The 20934-nt window shown below is 36.9% G+C and overlaps 1 pseudogene; it reads left to right on the top strand.

Annotated features, from left to right (window-relative positions):
* Positions 1-1070: 1070 nt before the first annotated feature.
* Positions 1071-20397, top strand: LOC108757484 (uncharacterized; annotated as a pseudogene).
* The last annotated feature ends 537 nt before the right edge of the window (positions 20398-20934 follow it).

The following is a 20934-nucleotide window of genomic DNA, read 5'->3' as shown; positions in this document are numbered from 1 at the left end:
CACTTGTACGCCTCAGTTTCCATTCGCTTTGTCGTACGATGGCACTACGCATACACATAAACACACATACGTGTGTGTGTATTATAATGGAAGGAAAGAAGACAAGTTTTCGCCTTACTTTCACTCAATCGCGCTCACACGAATATTCGGCCACAATCAGACAAAAAAATATTAAGTAGCAACTATGGAAATGACAACTATACGAGCTTTACGTGTAAAATTAATGTACACTTTAGTGATCAACCGTCTCAAATTATGAGGGGCAGTCCCAAATTTTATTTATTTTTCTTCGTCCTACTTTGTAACACATCCCAAACTTTGTTTCAAATTGAGGAGATACGATTATAATATAAATTATTTCCCTTTTAAAAATATTAAATGCGAAATAATAAATAAACAATAACAATAAAACGCTCGTTGCAATACACATAAACAAATTTAAAAGATCGAAAAAAACGAGTAAAAACCAAAGATGTAGAAAAAATACTTAAGTAATTATACATTTCGAATTTACATAAGCCATTGACGTTTCGACTTCACAGAGTCTTTTTCAAAATCTACGTAGAATCTAAACTAACTTATTATTATTAATATTCTACAGAGAATAAAATGTTACAAATATGCATACAAAAGACGTCCGAGCTACAACAAGAGACCAAATCAGTTTAAACAAATTGGTTATTACCTTTACAGTTTTTCTTTGGGTGCAGGAATCTCGAAAATCTCATCAACTCTTTCACACTCAAACAGGTAAAAACTTGCATATAATTTATAAATACCTTCATGTACACACAGCGTCACAAATGCCTCAATACACAAAGTTGCACGAGTATTAGAGAAGGGTTTGAAAGAAAGTATGAGAAAGAATGAGAAGGCATTTGTATTAAGGCGTGTGTACTTTTTTTTTATCTATATTTTCTATATTTTGTTTCTACACGGACGTGCCATAAACAAAAGTTGAAGCTACAAATTTCAATTTTCGCCAAGTTATTAAAGAATCACGAAAAGCGCCGAAGGCACTGAACGTGGAGAACCTTTGGTTTTATCTCTATCTCTATATACTAGTCGGCATGCGTTTCTCAATGTGCGCACGCGCGATGACGTACTGGCGGAGGAATTCCATGCAGCGTGGCGTGATGCTCCGCGAAGCGCAACCGCGGCGACCGTGGCGACGTGCATCGCGGAACGGTCCGCGAGAGAAGCGCAGCAAGTAGCACGACGACATTCCAATTAGACAAGCTCGTTTTCCGTTCGAGTCTCAATCGCACGTGCGCCGGCTCTGCGGCCACGCAGGTATATGCGAGCCTTCTTCATCTCTTCTCAGTAATATTCAGTCATAAGTTAATAACAGGGAATAAAAGAAATAACAGACAACTAATTAAAAAAATGATGAAATTTCGCTAGGATAAGAATAGATTAATTAAATGGCGAATTACGAGTATATTTTTCCTCCATTTGATTCTGAAAATGTTATATATTGTATATTTTTTAATTATTTACTTTTTGACGTCAAAAACATCTTAGGTTCATAAAAATTTATTTTTACAATTGTCAAATCGCCATATTGAATCTAGCATTTTGTATTTCAAATTTTTTGTGTAAAATTTTAATTCAGTGATCTCAAAAATCTCTTACAACAAATCTTTGAAAGATTGATCCATTATTTTTAAATTGACAATACCATGTAGTGGAAACCACTAGTAGCTCTGAAACAATGTCATATTTTAAAGTCTTAAAAGAATACAATGAATCATTATTAATACAATGAATTATAATAAATTGTATTTAAAGAAAAGAAAAAAGTAGACCCACCCGTCCTCTAAAAGCTAAATTCTCATTAATAACCGATAGAATCAAATATACTCGAATGAGTCTAAAAATATAAATAGGAATTAAGTCTTTCGTAAAGAAAAGTCTACGTTTTGAATGCAAAGTATCTTATACGATGGATCAAAGAGTGGGGATGTCTCAATTCCTAAAATAAGGACACTCTAATGCAAAATTGGTAATGTTTCCTTTGTCAGAGATTCACTAATTGACTAATGCTGTTTTACTATCACAAGTAGAAAAGACTAAAGAGTCGGAAAGACCAATATTGTTTGTCTTCCTTTTCTCCGTCGGGCCGCAGTTTTCAATAGTTTAGTATAGGGAAGAGGTCTCGCCCAGGTATATTATAGAGCTCACTGATTGAGATCAGATCGCGCGATGATAACGATCTGGCGGCATAAGGAAAAAAATCAGAAATTTCATTCGTGTTGCAGGGCATTAGAAGAGTGACTCGCGGTAGAGATAGGCATTATAATTTTGCAGGTGCGTATTACTAATGTATTACTAAAAAGTGACACCATTTTGCCGATTCAGGCAAAATCATGTTGCTGATCAGTAATACGCAGGGCGTACTATGCATAGAAAGAACGAGTTTGCTAAAAAAATCTAAAAATTTAGCTGGATACGGGTCTAAAAAAGTTTTGTGAGCTATTAGAATAATTACACTGTTCGACAAAAAAATCACTTTTTTTTTTCTTCAAAGTGCAAATAGATAATATCCTAATTTTTTCACGCTGAACATAATGTCATTGGTCAAATTGATCTTTGCAGGCCCACTTTATTCAAGTTTACTAAAAATCGTAACGTGCTACACAAATTGCGATGACGGTATCGGGTAGAATGTAAAAAAATAATAATATGTAGTAATGTAAAAGCCAAAACGAGTTTCGTGGCAAAATATTTCTTCTACAAGACAAATATATAGTAAAGTCTGATAGAATGTAGCTATGTAGCTTCACTGCAAAAGGCGTAAATGAGTCAGCTTGTCACTCCTGTCGCCTCTTAAACTTCAGGAATTGTAGACAAAACTACATTTCCGTATGTGCGAATTATATACAAGGTGCTTTCCAATGCTTTCAAATTGCTTAACATATCTTGACAGAAACGTAGCAAATTAACTCACATATTTTAAGGTGTTAATAAACAATTTAATCCTCTTAATTTACATACTCTTTGTTACCATAATCTTATAACCTTAAAAGAATTAAATTATTATCATTGAAAATATGTAAATCGATTCAATTGCACTAATTGCCGTAATCGTCGGCACAGATGGACACAGCCGACTAGTAGCTCTCGGGCTGAGTACGGGGTGTAGTATTGTGTCGACGATTACGACAATTGATGCAATTGAGTGCAAATCGATTTACACATTTCCAGTGTTAATAAATAATTTAATCTTTTTAAGATTATGAGATTATCGTAACAAAAGAATTTGTAATTAAAAAGTTAAATTATTTATTAGCACTAAAAATATGTGAATTTATTTGCTACATTTGTATCAAGATGTGTTAAGCAAGCACCCATCTCTCTCAAAAGCAGAGAATATTGCCACACATAAATGTATGTTTTAGCAAAAATGTATATTTTTCGACACAAACATATTTCAGAGGAATTCTACACATTGTAAATATAATTTTAGAATCAAAATTGAAATCTGTTGAATTGCAAAACGCAAACGTTAAAATAAGAAAAAATTTAAGAATGTTTATAATAGAATTTTCGTTGTTTTACAGACTAATGAGCGTGATTTTACGTTCAAAGAAAAAGACACAATGGTAATAACTATACAAGTTTTATGTATGTAGAATTAATGTACATAGTTTTTTATATAGTTGCAATATAAAATAGTTTATTCAACCATATATATGTATATTAGTTTATTCATAACTACATACATTAATACTAAATATAAAACTTACATAGTATTTACTTTCAATATTATCTTTAATTGCTATCACTTTTTCTCCAAGTATAGGATTAAACCTCAATTATCTGCACAGTGTTTGATAAAATTTCACAGATAAATATGTCACCTACTTCTTATTTTCAAAATTACATAGGTTAGAGTTTAGGAGAATCTAGGAATTTCCTTTACATATATTTGTGGCTTGTGAAAATAAAATTCTTACGATTTTTTTTGCAAATCCGTAGTTGAAATAATAGCGGTTTTAATTATTGATAATATTACATCGTTTTACACGTTTCTAGTTTGCTAAATTAGTTTTTTATTTATATCTTTTTCTCTCTTTCTTACTTATACAAAATCGGAATAGAGCAACATACTTGTCGGTAAGACAGTCTATAAGCTAATTTTTATATTATAGTGATGCGTTATAGTGTCAAACAGCCTTATGAATTAAAGGCAATGTCATGTATTTATAGGAAAATTCTCAAAAAATGAAACTGTTGCGTTATATATTATTTGCGTATTGTAGAATGGCATAAGTATGTAATGTATGCATATAAATGAACAAAAACTGTTTTATATCAAAATAAAAAAATTCTAGAAAATTTTATATACGTTCCCTTGTAGGTATTTTCTACAGATAATTTCTGTGAAAGAAAAAGAATAGGAATACCTTATGTGTTAGTTTTGAGGCCCATTTTGTTAAACGTTATGATTTCTGCTTATCCCTGGTAGAAATGTATGCAGTTTTTCTAGATATGTATCTAGTTACTATCTAATATTACTGTATTCTCATTAATTGTGCCAATGCTGCGTAGAAAATGAACAAAAACTTGATAGAATTTTATTCAGTGATTGAAGCAGTTTTCCTGGTAAAAATTTGTACAATTTGCGTAGACACTGCCCAATTATTGTCTAGTATTAATAAATTAAATTATTAGTTAAAATAATGCGTAGAAACTGGACAAAAACTGAGTAAAGTTTTATTTAGTTTACTATACAACATTTGTGCTGATTCTTTCCAAGCTCTTGTAATATAGTAATTCAGTTGATAATGCACGCATCATATATGATGTGCATGTATAAAAGTTAAAAGTGTTAAAACGAGGGATAACCGCTGAGAGAATTATTTGATTACTTAACTTGTGAACTTTTTACTCTTAGGGTAAAACCTGTTTAGTAGAAAATTTATTATTAGATCATGCGTGCAATCGTTGCAAAAAAAGATTTGTGAAACTGAACGTTGTTAAATTTTCTTGAAGTTAGTCCTTAAATCTTGTTTTAAAATTTTTTGAAAGAAGATGTAAAAGTTTTCATAATTTATGCAATCTCTAAATATAAGAGAAAGCCCGAATCCTAATGCAGATTGGTGAAAAGCCGGTTGTGGGGGTAAAATTTACTCCCATCACCCGTTTTTCACCAATAAGCGTTCGGTGTCAAAGCGCTGTTGCCCGTATAAGGATCCGGGCTAAATTTTAAGGTTATAAGTAACATTTCATATTTTGTAAATGCTTGCTGATTGTAAAATTTTAAGATTATGAGAGTCATAGTGCAGAAAATCTTTGGTATATAATATATATTATGCACAAAAGATTTCCTGCACTATGACTCTCATAACCTTAAAATTTTACAATCAGCAAGCATTTACAAAATATGAAATATTACTAGGACAAAACTGTCCATTTCGTGAGCAGTTGGCTCGTTTATAAGTCAATTTAATATCCATTATTTGTTGTGTTTCTATTCAGTAACTGGATTCAGATTTTACGCAACTTTTGTATGCAGTAACTGCAAGTTACATCCTGATTGGGATCCTAAGTAGTTTTCCTTCTCAGTTACTAGACAGAAGTTGGTATAACTGTTTAGTAACTGCTCAAAAAACGCATGAAATTTCTACTAGGGATCTTATGAAAAAATTAATTTTGCAAAATTGCAAATAGTATTATAAAAATTGCTATATTATTTGACATAGAAGACATTTTCAAGTTTGTATTTATGTTTCTAAAGTTTTATTTTTAGCTTTTGTTTAAGAAATATCGTTCAAAAACAAAGTAGTTTATCAGTGACTTTCCTGTATATATATTACCAGTAAGCAGTACATAAATCAGTTACTTTTCATCCTTAACTTATCGAATCAAAAATATAATTTAAATAATAAAACAGGAGCTACGAGCCAACAATGATATTTAAATCGATACAACTATACAGATACTTGATTAGTATAAAAAATCTCAAGTTCGAAAATCAAGTCTGAATATGAAACCTAATAATCGTATAAAATAATAAAATCTAACAAGATGTAACACAAAATAAGTCATGAGAATAAAATTTAAAACAACAAAAATATAATCGCATATTTAAAGTTGCAAAAATTATTTCAATTTGAAATTATTTCTACGCAAAAGAATTTACATTAATTCTCTCGTAATGTACAAATGCAGCGGTGACTAAAAGCATCTCGCGAATAATTCCGCAACGATCATGCGATCTCTATTCAAGTTAATGGGATGTATCTATATTAAAGTAATGAGTAGAACCGACACTTTCTCGGTCTTTCGCGAATTTTCCGGCACGTCGACGTCTCTTTCGAACGTTGTCGCCACGAGGCGAAACTAGGCGCGTGAAAGTCTAATCAAATATGTCCATTGCTGAACGTACCTGTCTATCTGTTCAAATTGGGCGACGTGGGCCCGCATGTCTGGTTCTGGTACTTCTGGTACGGCGGAAACACAGACGACCTCGGCTTTCGTTTCGCACTCCTCGCACACTATTCCAAAGTAAAGCACACTCACGCACGCACGCGCGCGAGCGAACACGACAGGCTTTGCCACGAGAGCCGGATACATCGAAAATAACTCCTCGTCGGCACAGCGTTACTCTTTGTCCGAATCGCCGCAGCCTTGTCGCGAAACCGAGCCGCTTGTGGCGCAGCACAGAGAGGCAGAAAAATTCAGCGGATCTGTAAGTGCCTCGCCGAAACCGTGAGGGCTTTCGAAGTGATGAATAAGCGCAAGGGGAGGGAGAACCCCGTTTCAAGAAGCGATGATTAGTTCTCGTCAACCAAGTGGTGGATGGAAGAAAATACAAGGAGCTGCGATAGAGCGGAGGTACGAAGAGAAAGAAAGTGCCGTGAACTACTGAGAAGAACAAACGTAAGGGGAGCAGCCGACTACAACGGGTGATAAAAGGAGGAAAAGGAAGATGAGAGGAGAATATGGAAGATAAGAGAAAGGAAGAAGGACATTGACAGAAAGGTGAACTGGCGGAAAGAGAGAAGCGCGTATGTAGGATGAAAGAAAAAGAGGGATGGAGGGCGGAAGGGAGGGGGAGAGAGAGAGAGAGAGAGAGCGCTCGCAGACGATCGATCGAGAGAAAGAGAGGAGAGCCGACGGAACGGTGAACGAGCACGTCGAGGGAGGAGGAGGAGGAGGAGGAGGAGAAGGGGGGAGGACGAGGAAGAGGAGGAGGAGGAGGAGAAGATAGCGGACGTCGGTGAGGCCGCACGGCGGCTCTGGTGGGGTGGCACAGACAGGGGCGGGGCACGTCACGTGGAGGGCCCCGCGACGGGTGTACGGGGCGAGGGAAAGGAGAGCGGAGGGTGCCTAGCAACAGGCCTGCCGGCAGCCGGGGCAGAGCAGCGTGATTAAATAAAACCGGCGTCGGGCACGGCGACCCAACAGGCGTTGACATCAGCACGCACCAACACAGGCCGATGGTACCGCGGCAAAACGGAGGCCAGTACCACGGCAGAAAGAGAAAGATAGAAAGAGAAAGAGGTAGGGAGGCATGCACGAACCGGCAAATTCCCAGTCCATATGACTCTTGTCGGCTGCCGTCAGCCGGGTCGACCAACCAGCTATTCGACGAAATGTTCTAATTTTCTGGAGATAATAAATATAACATTTCTAGATAGTATCGTATACTTTGCTGGAATCCAAACGAATCTTACGGGCAACATTTCTAAGACATTGTGTGTGCGTATTTTTTTATGACGAATATTAATTATTCACGCAGAAAAAGGAGCAAAATTGAAATAATTAAGTCATTAGTTCAATTATTTATATAAATAATTTAAATTGAACGTAATGAACAGACCTGAAGATGCTTATGAGAGAGAAAGCTAGAGTTCTTAGAATTAAATTACTGAATATATTAATACAGTCACTATAGCGATAAAACGAAAATTGCGTCGAACAAATTATCTGATTATCTCGACGCTAGATGTGTAAAATCAAAACTTGTACCGAGAGAAATAACGTGAAATGAAAAGATAAAGGAAGAAAAATAGCGTAAAATAATGAAACTTGAAATATTCTAGAGAGAAATAGAGAAAAAGAATTATAAAACTTTCAAGTTCTTCTAACCGTGATTATTTAAAATGATTTATTAAAATAGTAAGTAAAAATCGACCGAGACAAATAAGCGAAGATCGCTATATTTGGTCAAAGCGGATGTTGGTGCCTAATATTAATTTACTCGAATCTTACGATTTCCAGTTCAAGCAAACACTACGTAGATTATTTGTCTGTCTTAAAACAATTCCACACTAAAGCTGCACAACGTAATATCGCAAATTAAATTAACATGCAATTTAATAATACCGATGCTAATGAGCTTCAAAACACTGTAAAGTTCATTAGAACAATAACTTTAACAGCCTCATAATAAAATTGGAAAGGTCGCAGAGCAATCGAACAGTTTGACCATCAAAATATCTATATAGTACAAACAATAAATAAAGAAAGTTACACGCGAAGGCTAGTTTTTCAATGACGACTGTAATTAACCAACGCTAAGTTATGGCCTCGCAGATTTCTCGACGAGAAATTCGTGCCGGCAGCACTCCTAGCAAAATTTCAACTTTGGTTTTTTGCGGTTTTGAGACTCTACTCGAGAAAATATATAACTTTCAATATAAGACAAATTCGAGATCCAAAATTAAAATGATCTTCGCCCTTGAGTTTCTCGTAAATCGCGTAAATCTCCGCTGCTGATTTGCCTCTCGCGACGACACAGGGACCGCACATACGGCAAACGCACATCGTATCTAAAAAAGCGAATAAATAAATACTAAAGAAAGAAAGCCACGCGAAGGCTATTTTTTCCGATTCTCGCGAGCGTAAAAACCGCCACCAATTATGGCCTCGCTGATTTCTCCCGCGACGAGAGATTCGTGCGCTCGTAGTATTCATTTCGGAAGCGACTGAAAGAGGCGAACTCTTCTCTCTCTCTCTCTCTCTCTGAGGACGTCATCGAAGATCCGATGTACTTTGTCCTTATTCTTTGGCCTTATACAGATCGGCGTGACACCTGTTTTCATCATCACGGTACCAGATCTCCTTCACGAACAGACTGCACAAAGGCGGCCCGTACGCGTATTTAGTGCGCGTGGAGGTTATTTGTTGCAATTACGGGCTTAATTACTTGCAAGCGTGGCGGCCATTTCTACCCCGCGCATTAAGACATAAATGAGCGGATGACCAGAGGAGGAGGAGGAGGAAGCGGTAAAGGGATGAGGTGCCAGACCTAACCGATGCCAGACAGACTCGGTAAACCTGAAAGCGAGTGCATTAATTATAAACGCATATCCCTTTCAAACTTGTAGGTAATTACACATTCGGCCATTGTTCATCATCATTAATCGAACACTCTAATTCACGATCAAAAAGATATATTTTTTTCATAGCAAGACGCAGTGATTCCAGATACTTTCAATAAAAGGCAAAATTCATATCTTACAAGAATGTTGATCTTGGTTTCGCTAAGCGACGTAAAGGAAAAGATATGGTAAAAACGAAACAAAAATCCCGGATAAATGTCAGATGATTCGTTATCTAAAAGTTACATAATTTTCACAAGTTAATTCTTTTTCTACGATTCTCAAGTTTTACTCTTCATCGTGACCTACCTTATCTTTCTCTCTCAGCCAGGGATGTGCTAGCATAGTGAACAATGAATATCACCTGCCGGCGGTATTTATCTTTGCGATAAGATTCCGAGTGAGTTCCATTTTAATTATGTACTGACTTGTGAGGTATATATAATGTTTAGTCGTATAATAAAAGAAAGATTCATCATAACGTACAAAACATTGTTCTTATGATAGAAGGTAGACACTAGTGTAAAGTTTTGAAATTTACTTCTGGTTGCGAGTTTTTCTATCCGAATTGTCTCTTGATTCGCAAGAAACATCTGACTTTGACCTTAGAGATCATTCGTCTTCTTCTACCTTGAGCCTACTACTTCGTGAACCTAATTAAGTTAAACTAATTAATCATAATCGTACCTTTGAGACAGGGACATCGATTCAAATTAATTGATTCATTCACATCAATTAGTTGACTTTTATTCAATTTAGTCTTTGCTTTTGTACTACTCTACTTAATATATAAATGATCTCACGGGCACTCTCCGCGGTGTGAACTTTTGCCAGTCGCCTAAAATGGTACGTCTCTGAGGTTGCGTATAACCATCCTACACGGTCGTCCTCTTTTTCAGTTACAAACGTGTGTCCATGATCCAGAAAGAGAAAGACCGTTCGCTTGCGTGTGACGCCTGCGAGAGAGTCCGACCTTCGCCCGCTCGTTTTATTTATCGCGAACAACCGCACAGCAATTGCTGCCTCGCCTCTCGCTATGTGCCGAATACAACGACATATGTGAAAAGACAGAAGGGTGCGCGAAAACGAGATTGTTGGTACTTTCCTTGACAAAATGAATGACAGAATTAATCGCATGGAGGGGCAGGTAAGAAGGGGGACATTTGCCCCCTCCCTTGACGACAATTTCTCTTTCTGGACTTACACCTTTCTTATCGCAGAGTAAGAAAGCTTTTAATACTAAACAGTGTATACGTTTGTAATTATATATATTCCAATTCTTAAAATAATAATAAGCTTTTGTGTGTGTGTGCGCGCGCGCGCACATATGTATGAATATAAGTGCGTAAAAAAAGTTGTGCGATAAAGACATTATTATTATAATATTGTTATATTTTGTAACTTGATCTTTATGGACGTGAGCTTTCGATTCACCATTGTATCTACAATGGTGAAAAGGAGACTCCGCAAAGAAGAGAGTTGAAACGTTTCTAGCTACTGAATTTTAATTTTTTCATAACAATTTAAGACGTTTAGCCGCGCTGGCTCTCATTAGTCACTGTTTTTATTTATTTGTGTGTTATAATATTTTCGATCGTACCCCTCCCCCCCCTCTAGAAAAAATTCTGCAGACGCCCCTGATTACTCGCGTTACAAACACGTAAGAGCCTTCGAGTTTTCGCAATTACGCCGCTACTATGAGATTTCAATGACGCGACGAAATAAGAAGCGGCAGATGCTCTACTATGAGAAGTATTCGGGCCTCTCGCCCGAAAGAAGAAAAAATGACGCAATTGCCGTTTCGCGAAAAGGAAGGTGTTCTACAGTACATTGAGTACGTCGACATGCCATTTTTCACGTAGGTTCACCCATTTGCCCATTTTTCCTCAATTAAATTAATCTTGTATAGATTAAAGTTAATGAAGTCGATGGCTCAAAATTTTGCATTCTAGATATGTAAAGAGAATATAATAGAGTAATTATAATTAAAATGCGGATTTTTAGATGTAAAAAAAATAATACAAAAATCGGAGTGAACTAAGCGACATGCGATAGTAATAACGATAAGTAAGGACTGTTGGCGTTGCTTGCACTTTTTGCACTCAGCAGCCTCGTTTTCTCTCTCTTTTCAACGTCCGAATATATATTTATCTCGTTTTAAGTGCGAAAATTCTTGGAGACCTTAAGCAACGCGAACAAATTAATAGTTGTGAGCGGCATACTGTCTCCATATGCCGTACTCGCGACGACATAGGCGCGTCGATAACGTCCTCAACGTCGCAATACGATGGTCGTCGCCGTGAAGCATCGCGTCGTCGTAATGCGGGACACGTTGCAAGGTAAGCGCAATCAATATCGCGTAAAGCACTTACCTGGAGGCCGATGCGCACGTGCTCGCTTCACGTCGATCCGCGAGGTTATGCCGGGCGGCGCACACTGCCGAGTGCCGGGGTGTCTGTCCGCCTTCTTCTCTCTCTCTCTCTCTCTCTCTCTCCCCCCCCCCCCCCCCCCCCCTCTCTCTTTATATCTTTCTATTCCTCTCGTGCTCTCTTCTCGCTCTCTCGTCGATCGATCTCGCCTCAATCGACGTCACTTTAGTGTCACATTGTAGGCGCGTTCTTCTCGTCTTCTCCTTTTTTCCTATCGCTCGCTTTCGTCGCATACGCCCGAATAAGTCCGTTGGATGATAGAGGAAAGGAGGAAGGGAGGGAGAGAGAGAGAGAGAGAGAGAGAGAGAGAGAGAGAAGGAGAAGGAGACAGCCAGCACACCGCGTAACAGTCGAAACTTTCGAGAACTCCGATCTTCGCCCAAGCGACGGACACGACGTTACCTTGCCGCCGTCTCGGCAACGACTTCCTATCGCCTTCTCGCGCCCGCGCCTCCGCAACCACCGTTCAGTCCGCCGCTCCCTCCCACCACTTTGCGCGAGTGATGCGCCTCTCACCGACCCGCGAGTGAGAGAGAGAGAGAGAGAGAAAAGGATCCGCAGTCGCACGATCTCTCGAGTCTCTCTCGAAAGGAAACGAAAGGAACGTGGAGGAAATGTCTCCTCCCTCATACGCGGCATAATTCGCACATGATGCCATAAATGATTAAATAAAGTCTACTTTCTACAGTTGAACTAGTAGTATACACTTTTGTTACTTACAATTAAAGTCAAATGGTTCACGTGTTCGACATTCCAGTGAGTTCTAGTATAGTCTACTGCGGGAATAAAAAAAACAGACTTGTGAATCCTCGTGATTCGGGAATCAACTACGTCTTATGTACATCTTAATAAAATAAGGTAAAAATTACGGAAATGAAAGCAAAATTAATTACTATGTATAATTTCGGTGGTTACCATCTAGTGAACTTGTTCACTTTTGCCATTTTCACCTCGCTTCAAGATACACAATTCTTGATTCTCAGGAGAAGTCGCTATAAACACGAATGCTTTTCTCCGTTGTTTCTTTTGGAGTTTGCAAAATTCGCGGTCGAGCAAAAAAACACTTCGGTGGAAAGAGGATCCTCCCTTTCCCCCTCCCGCCCCTTCTTTCTCTTTCACTCTCTTCTCATTCTCGCTGTTTCTTTCTCACGGCGGAACCAGTGCAAATGGCCGCGTTTTAACACGTCACCACACACTTGCAATTTTCACGCGTCTCGCGCGTGACGCGTATAACGAAATACGCTAGTTACTCTCGCGTTTGTACGATACGTACTCTACACACATATATATATATGGGTGTGTGTGTAGGTGTACAAATCGGCCGGCGGATATCCACGCCGCACACTTACGAATTGGTGAAACGGCTGGACCTCAACATTCCCAGCTCTGAGGTGCGAGCTTGCCGATTACGAAGAAAGTATGAAGATAATATACAGAGAGCAGAGATAAATGTAAATATATAATGCCAAGAGAGAGAGGGAGAGAGAGAGAGAGAGAGAAAGCCAAACGAATAGAGATCGGCAAACGAAACGGAATCACGCGTGATAAGCCGCATGTAGTCGCGACACGCACGATACAGATGTGCCGCGGTTAGCAACACCGAGAGATTCGGGCGCGGAAAGATATCTTCTCTCGTGAACCTCTGGCGACGAACTGGCCGAGCCGAGCGGCGCGGCGGTTGATAGCGGTCGCAGAAGCTCGCAAAACTCCTTACTCCAGCGATCCGCGGACCGCGGTGGCGCGCGTCGCTACTAACCGTTCCACGCTACGCCGGCCGGAGGCTCCGGCCTCAAGTCTGCCAGAGTCCATAGAGTCCACAGCTACGCTGCCGGCCGGCAGCCGGTCGCGCACGAAATCAATCCGGAGTTGCCCGAATTCGGCCGGAAGCGAAGCGCGCGCGCGCGCGCGTATTTGTGTGTGTGAGAGAGAGAGAGAGAAACGGTGCAAGACGCATCCTGAAGCTTTGTACTTTCCGCCCATCTCATCGAGAATTCCTGTTGGAATCGCACCGCCCGCGCCTCTGCCGCCTCGGTCGATCCCTTATCTTCGCGCGCGCGCGCGCGCGCATGTGAGTGCGTGTGAATGCACATGTACGCACGAATGTGTGGGCGCGCGATGCAGGCGTGTGTACTTACGAACGTGTCTGTAAGTCTGTACATGCATACGTACCCACGCGTGCGTGAATACGCGTCGACGAGGCGACCGACCGCGGCGCGACCAAAATTTTCTGCAGTCCGTGTTAAAGACCGTTGTCGCTCCGCCACGAGCAAAGCCATAGATGAAATTCGGCTGGACGGAAGTGCAAATGAAGAGAGGGCAGTGGGACCGGCAAAAGGGGAAGGCTATATCGGAGGCAGAAAGAGAGATGTGAGAATGTGAGAGAATCGAATAGATACGACGAGGAAGGGCATGAAATTTTTTCGAGTTGAGTCGATGAGTCTTCTGGTCTATATTGAAACATGATTCTGACCAAAGATGAAATTGTATGAATAATCGTGTGTTGTTATAAAAATATATATACCTAGGTATATACATTTGTTAATAATTAAAAGATTTTTCACAAAAAGCAAACGAGTCAAAAAAGTTGAATTTTCTGGAAACATAAAACTTCCCATCTTCAAACCGTTAGTTGTATAATATACATTTATTGTAATATTGTAATTTTTCTCCAACTATATAATAGGTAAGGAATAAAGTTTCAGGTATTGATTAATATTTTGAGACCCATTTAAAAAAATAGATATCTCTGAACCTTGTTTTTATTTCTTGCGAAAATTTTATATTTACTATCAATTTATTCAATAATATTTTACATTTATCTTTTTTTATAATGATAAAGGTAAAGAAGAAAATATTTCAAGTATAGAGCAATAATTTTTTTACTTTTTATTTACTTAATTTTAAATTGCTCTTAAAAACATCCTTTGCAAATGTTAAACTTGTACATTTAAATTTCCCACTTTTTTATTCTTATCAAAACAAAATTATTCATGATGTGACTCTACTAACAGCTAGAACGATTTAACATTATAATCCAGATTTAAAAAATTGATTAATTTGATTTTTGCGGAAAACTTTTCAGTTGTAATTAATGCGCAAAATGCGCAATGTGTGATATCCATTATACAACTACTACAGTTTTGCACGAACAAGCATCGCTATCGATATCGATATCGATATCGATAACGAATGACAAATATATTAACGTTAAAACGTTTAACGGATGAAGGAAACGAGACTTTTATCAGTGATGCTATCGAAAGAACGACGATCCCTCAAAGGTCTCGGATTCGAATTGATCGAATTATTTCACGCCCGTCTGAAACAAATAAATTTTAGACAGCTGCCGGCGATTCTCACCAGTTGTCCAAAGCATAGTATAATTTTAGACGTAAAAGTCCGCGAAGAAACGTGCGCAATTTTCACGGACATTCCTCGTCGGAGAATCCCTCGTGGAATTCACCGTGGATTTTCACCGGATCTTCGATACTCGCGGATCACATCTGTTTAAGATTATCACACGTAAAGAAATTTTACGCTGAATTCAATCACTATACTGAAATAACTAGATTAGTGGACATTAAGGGGGGAAATACATTTAGACGAGTGAAAACGAGGCAATCTTCGTGAATTTTTTTTTTTTTAAAGAAAGGATCATCCGATTATTTTGAAACTTAAGATATAGTTTATTGTTACTTTCTACATTAACAAGGTTTTTTTTTTTGAAAAAATTAAAAACTGGCGGAGTTACAATACAGTGCGTTTCGTTTATGCAGCGGTTAGCGCAGAAGTATTACTTTATCCTTTTGTTGTTCACCGAGTGTTGAACAAAGATTAAATGGTACTCACTGCGCTAACCGCTGCATAAACGAATGCACGCAGTCCGTGCCGAAGGTCGCAAAGCGATTTTTTGTGGTGGTTTGAAACAAAAACGCAAAAGAGGTATTGTTACTAACATTCATAATTTCTCGTTAAACCTAAAAAAAGTGAAAAAATTTGAAAATTGAAGAAATTACACGCTTGTGAAAAAAAGGATGGAAATTTTAGCAAAATTTTTGCTCAATTTTGCTCTGAAAAGTACTTTAAAACAATTATTTTGTGATACTTTTAGGTTTAACTACGAATTATAAGTATTGTTAAAATGTGTGCCAAATTTCAAAATGATTGGTGCAATAGTTTTTGAGAGTGAGATTTCCCGTCAATTTTGAAAAAAGAGTTTTGAGAAAAATGAGTTTAAAGTTTCGAGTAGTAGAAAGGTAATGTTTTCATCAACTTATCGGCTAGTCAACAATCCCAGGCCCATACAACAGTCTTTCTGCTTCTTTATAAAACTCATTTTGCCGAAACAATAGAAACAACAATTCAAAAATTTAAAAAGAGGGGATTACAAAGAACAGGTCTCCCTACTCCGAGCGCCCGAATATACCTGCAGCGGCGCAGAGCGAAGATGAGTCACAGGCTCTAACTTCCAAAATACTTGGAATTTTGCTCTATTAAAATTTCGGGTACACATTTATAAGATATGGTACTTTCATTTTGTGAAATAAAAAAATTTTACATTTTTTGAAGGTTCTAAATGTATTTCCCCCTTTTAAGGCAAAAGCCATGTATAAATCCACGTTGTTTCTTCGTGCAAACTACTAGTCTAGTGGACTACTACTTCGTAAGTATAGATTGCGCAGCTTTCATATGAAGCAAATATTGTCACAACGTGACAGCTCTGGAGCACCATATTGGACTAACAATAACAAATAATAAAGATCTCAATTTCGAAATTTTTTGTCGTTCTCAGCATAGACTCTATGTCACACAGACACGTATTAATACTACCACATTATAGTAATTTTAAATATAAAATTTTCTCCGTGTACGTAAAGTATACGCATCCTGGAAAAGGATTTTCGAATCACTAAAAGAGAAAAAAAGTAATTATTATACATAAATTATATGGTTTAGTCGGTAATACAGACGACTTTAGGATCCCCTTAAGAGTCCCGAAGGTAATTGAAGAACGTTGACATTATCGACAATTGATATAAATTTATGATTATTTATATAAATATTTAAATGGTAGAGGATAGCTTTATTTATTTATGTAATAATATCTCTTCCTTCCACAACAAGTTTATTAAGTTTCGCAATACAAGTGAGTCCTGTCCAAAGGACTATCAGAACAGCTTCTCTTTATTAAAACTAAACAGCGACTGCCGGGTACCGCGATATTCTCAAGGAATTTTAAGTTTTATATTCGAGTTCAGCACGTTCAAATCTATAAAGATTAATCGATTTCATACATTTCAATCACAGGCAAATTTTAACCCTAAACTGCCAAGTTCTTTCAAATCTTACTTGCTGCGGGACAAGATTCAGATAATATTTGGATACACATAAATAAAATAGTAAAAACAAAGGACTCCGCACATTTCTTATGGATTTTAGTTTTTGGTCAAATCTTCTCATATTTTAGAAAATTGTAGTTTCAAGTGTCCTGATTAAAAATGTCAATGGATACGAGCGACCTCCTAAAATTAACAGTTTTCGAAATATAACTAGTCAAACTTGGCTAATTTCCATTATTTTGGATACATGGGATAAATTATTTTAAAATTATTTAAAATAATCCATACTTTATTTTTTATTTAATGTAAAAAATTTAAGTGGATTGAACATCTTTAATTTTCACATTGTGACTATACATCTATAACAGCACATACTATTAATTCGGGATCCATTTTCGATGTATGTTAAACAATGTTCAGGACGGATACCGAAACTGTCGAGCGAATCGAACGATAACACCGAGTGAGCAGCGAGATTGGACGCCTTGTGTATCTCCGAATTGAATCGTTGAGATCTGCAACGAGAGATAGGCTCAAGCAAAACGAAAGACGAGCGAAGGATTATAAGCAAATGCTTGAATGCCTTGCTTTGCCGCGCATTAACTTGATACACCTGGTAATGCCGAGCTAATAATCAGCCAATCTGGCCGCGAAGTTTACACTTCGCCGCCCGCCAGCGGAGCGGTTTAATCGATAAGGCGATTCTCTCAGAAGCATCCTGCGAATGCGAGTCAGTCGTGTGCGAGAACCCGAGTTTGAGAATCGTTCGCCGAGGACTCATCCCAAAATCTAAATCTCCGAATAGTTTGGTACGGTAGAACACAAGTAGAAGATAGATTGTTCTCAAACTTATTCCCTTCAAATTAACACTTGAATAATTCATTTCCATTGATGACAATAGTCATCGGCAATTAATAGTACACAGAGTCACATCGATTCAAAGATATTCATATTGAAAAATAAGACGTTATTTCTTAATCTTTTTTTGTTTATAACTTTTTAATGAGTAACAAAACAGCTAAACTTGTTGGTGGTTACTCAAGATCATAACCTTGACAATATATATCAAGGTCAATTTTATTTCAATTCACATCACCCGCTTTGCCATAAGTTAGGCGTTGTTTATGATATGGTAGACAGAATAATTAAATTGTCACATACTCGATTTTACCAAAAAAATTTGGTGAATGCCATTGCATATTTTATTAAATAATGGTTATCCTCTTTCTTTCATTTTCTCCAAATTTGATGAAAGATAAAAATTTCACATCTATAATAATAATAATATTGCACATAATAATCATTTACATGCAATAAAAGAAAAATATTTTACTATTCCTTACGTAAAATCTATTTCTGAAAGTTTCCTACCTTTAACCACTAAATTTGATTGTAAATTGGCCTTACTATTCCGAATATCTTAAAGAAATTTATAAAAAGAGAAAAAGACCAATTAGATCGTCTATCCAATTAAAACATAGTATACAAAATTTCTTGCGAAAATTGTGATGCGAGCTATATTGATCAAACCAAAAGAAGATTAAAAACTAGAATACACAAACACATTTCGGATATAAGGAAAAAAAAACTGGTTCTCGATCGGACATCATTGACCATCGTGTTAATTATAACCACAATTTTATTATAAATGGAATGACATTAAAATACTTGACAAGGAACCATCCTACAACAAAAGACTTATATCTGAGATAGTACATATAAAAAGACAAAGGCAGGGATTAAATAAACAGGTTGATACAGAATCTCTGCCAGAATCATACTACCAAATTATACATTTACTTTCCCCCTCTTAGTCTTTTTTCCTTCTTGTTACATACTCCCCCCTCTTAGTATTCTTTCTTTCATATCCCTTCCAAATCTCATTTCCCACTTTTCTTTCTTCCTCGATATCTTCTCATTTCATATTGTCTCTTGATAACGAAAACATATTTTTTGATCAAAACATACAAAGTTGGGCAACGAGCCAGATATACATACAAAAGACTATTTAATAATATCAGATTACAAATAAACGTTTTAACTCCGATCGAGTCATTTTCAATGTTAGAAAACAAATTAAAAATTACAAAATAATAACGTCGGAATATATCATTTAAAATTACAAGATAATAACGTCTGAATATATAATCATAGTAGTCATAAATACTGATAACTTTTTCCCTCCATAAGTGATGTCAAAAAAACATATGAATATTGCTGCAATATTGCAGTAATGTTTTATGAAATATTGCATTCTTTCAAAGTAATATTGCTACAATATTACTGTAATATTTAATTTGTACTGTAGGGGGATGAGGCAATAATATCAGGTCTCAACAACTAAATCAGGTAAACATCGTAGGATCCTTATTGGAACCTTATTTTAATTTTCAATTCGGGTTGTTTAAAATATAAATATTAATATATGTAGTATATACATATATCTATTATCTCTTCTTAACATAAAATGTGGCTAACTACATTATTCCGACGAGTCACAAATTAAGAGTACATTAATATTTCGTCGCGAAGATATTCGCGCTATTTTAGACGCGTTACGAGCTTTAGGCACTGTAAACTCAGAGAAAAACTAGCGTTACTCTTAGCGAATTTATTACAACAAAGGGTAGACCCGCGAGAGCTCCCACATGTTAATTTCAACGACGCGTCTGGTGTCCTTGAATGTCTATAAATACACGTCGTTGGAAATGAAAGAAATTCCATGTCCACAATGTTGTTGCTTTGTTGTTTGTAAGAACAATTCTTTGTACGTGCGAGGTCGTAGGATGCGCACTGCAATTTTTCACGATTCGTTGCGTTCGAACTCTAGAAATGCCGACGGTGAACATCAGGGGTCAGAGATCTTACATGCGAAAAATATCGCGTATGGAAATACTACAGTATACGTTACATATATTATAGATTTTCGTATGTAATATAAAATTAAGTATAAGCTTTCTGAACTTGCAGCCTGCATTTATTAATTTTTTTGTGAAATATATTCGATAATTGTTACATCGCGTTTATGACAGCTGGCGTGCGATTACACGGAACATCTCTTTTTCCAAATATTTTATAACGGAAAGATGCGAGAAAATACATCGGCACGCATCCTATAAAACGTCTATAAAATCTGAATGAGGTAAAATATTTAGAGTTGCCTAAGAATATCATCAGATTTTAAGAGAAGGCGACCAATGTTTTTGCGAAGGTCTCTAGGGTTCCCCGAGACCAATTCCATGGAGGAAAAGAAAAGAAAGCTTATATATGGAAAGGGTAAGTGCATATAGCAAGAGATTGGGATCCGGCCTAGCTTCCACCATCGACCCAAGTCCCCCGCTGAGAGGAACCAAGACTGACCAGACTTACCTGGCGACGATTTTTATTACTCGCTGTCTGTTATAAGTCTCGTCATTCGCCTCCACGTAAACTTTTTACGAGTTCTGTACAGAGGATTATTACTACCTATGATTTTGTATGACATTAATTCTAATTTTGTTTTTTACCCATAATTCAGTTTTACACATAATTTCAATTATGCCGAATAAGGTCCAGCTAATTAATTTTATTTTAAAAAATTTCTATTTATGGGGATATATTGAAATAAACTAAATGAGAATCAAAGCTTTATTTCATTCACTCACAAAAATAGAATATATTATTTATATAGAATATTTGTAAACGAAAACGAAAAAAATTTGTTTAAACTCTGACATTGGGCCTTATTACATTTATATGAATATAAGGCCCAAATAAAAAATAAATTAAAAATAACAAACAAAATGAGCATTATCTTTCTAAATCAGTTTTAAAATGATTATTAATCATAAA

This window comes from Trachymyrmex cornetzi, unplaced genomic scaffold, assembly GCF_001594075.2.
Source record: "Trachymyrmex cornetzi isolate Tcor2-1 unplaced genomic scaffold, Tcor1.1 scaffold144, whole genome shotgun sequence".
Classification (NCBI taxonomy): Eukaryota; Metazoa; Arthropoda; class Insecta; order Hymenoptera; family Formicidae; genus Trachymyrmex; species Trachymyrmex cornetzi.
This window is presented reverse-complemented; position numbering and strand designations above follow the sequence as displayed.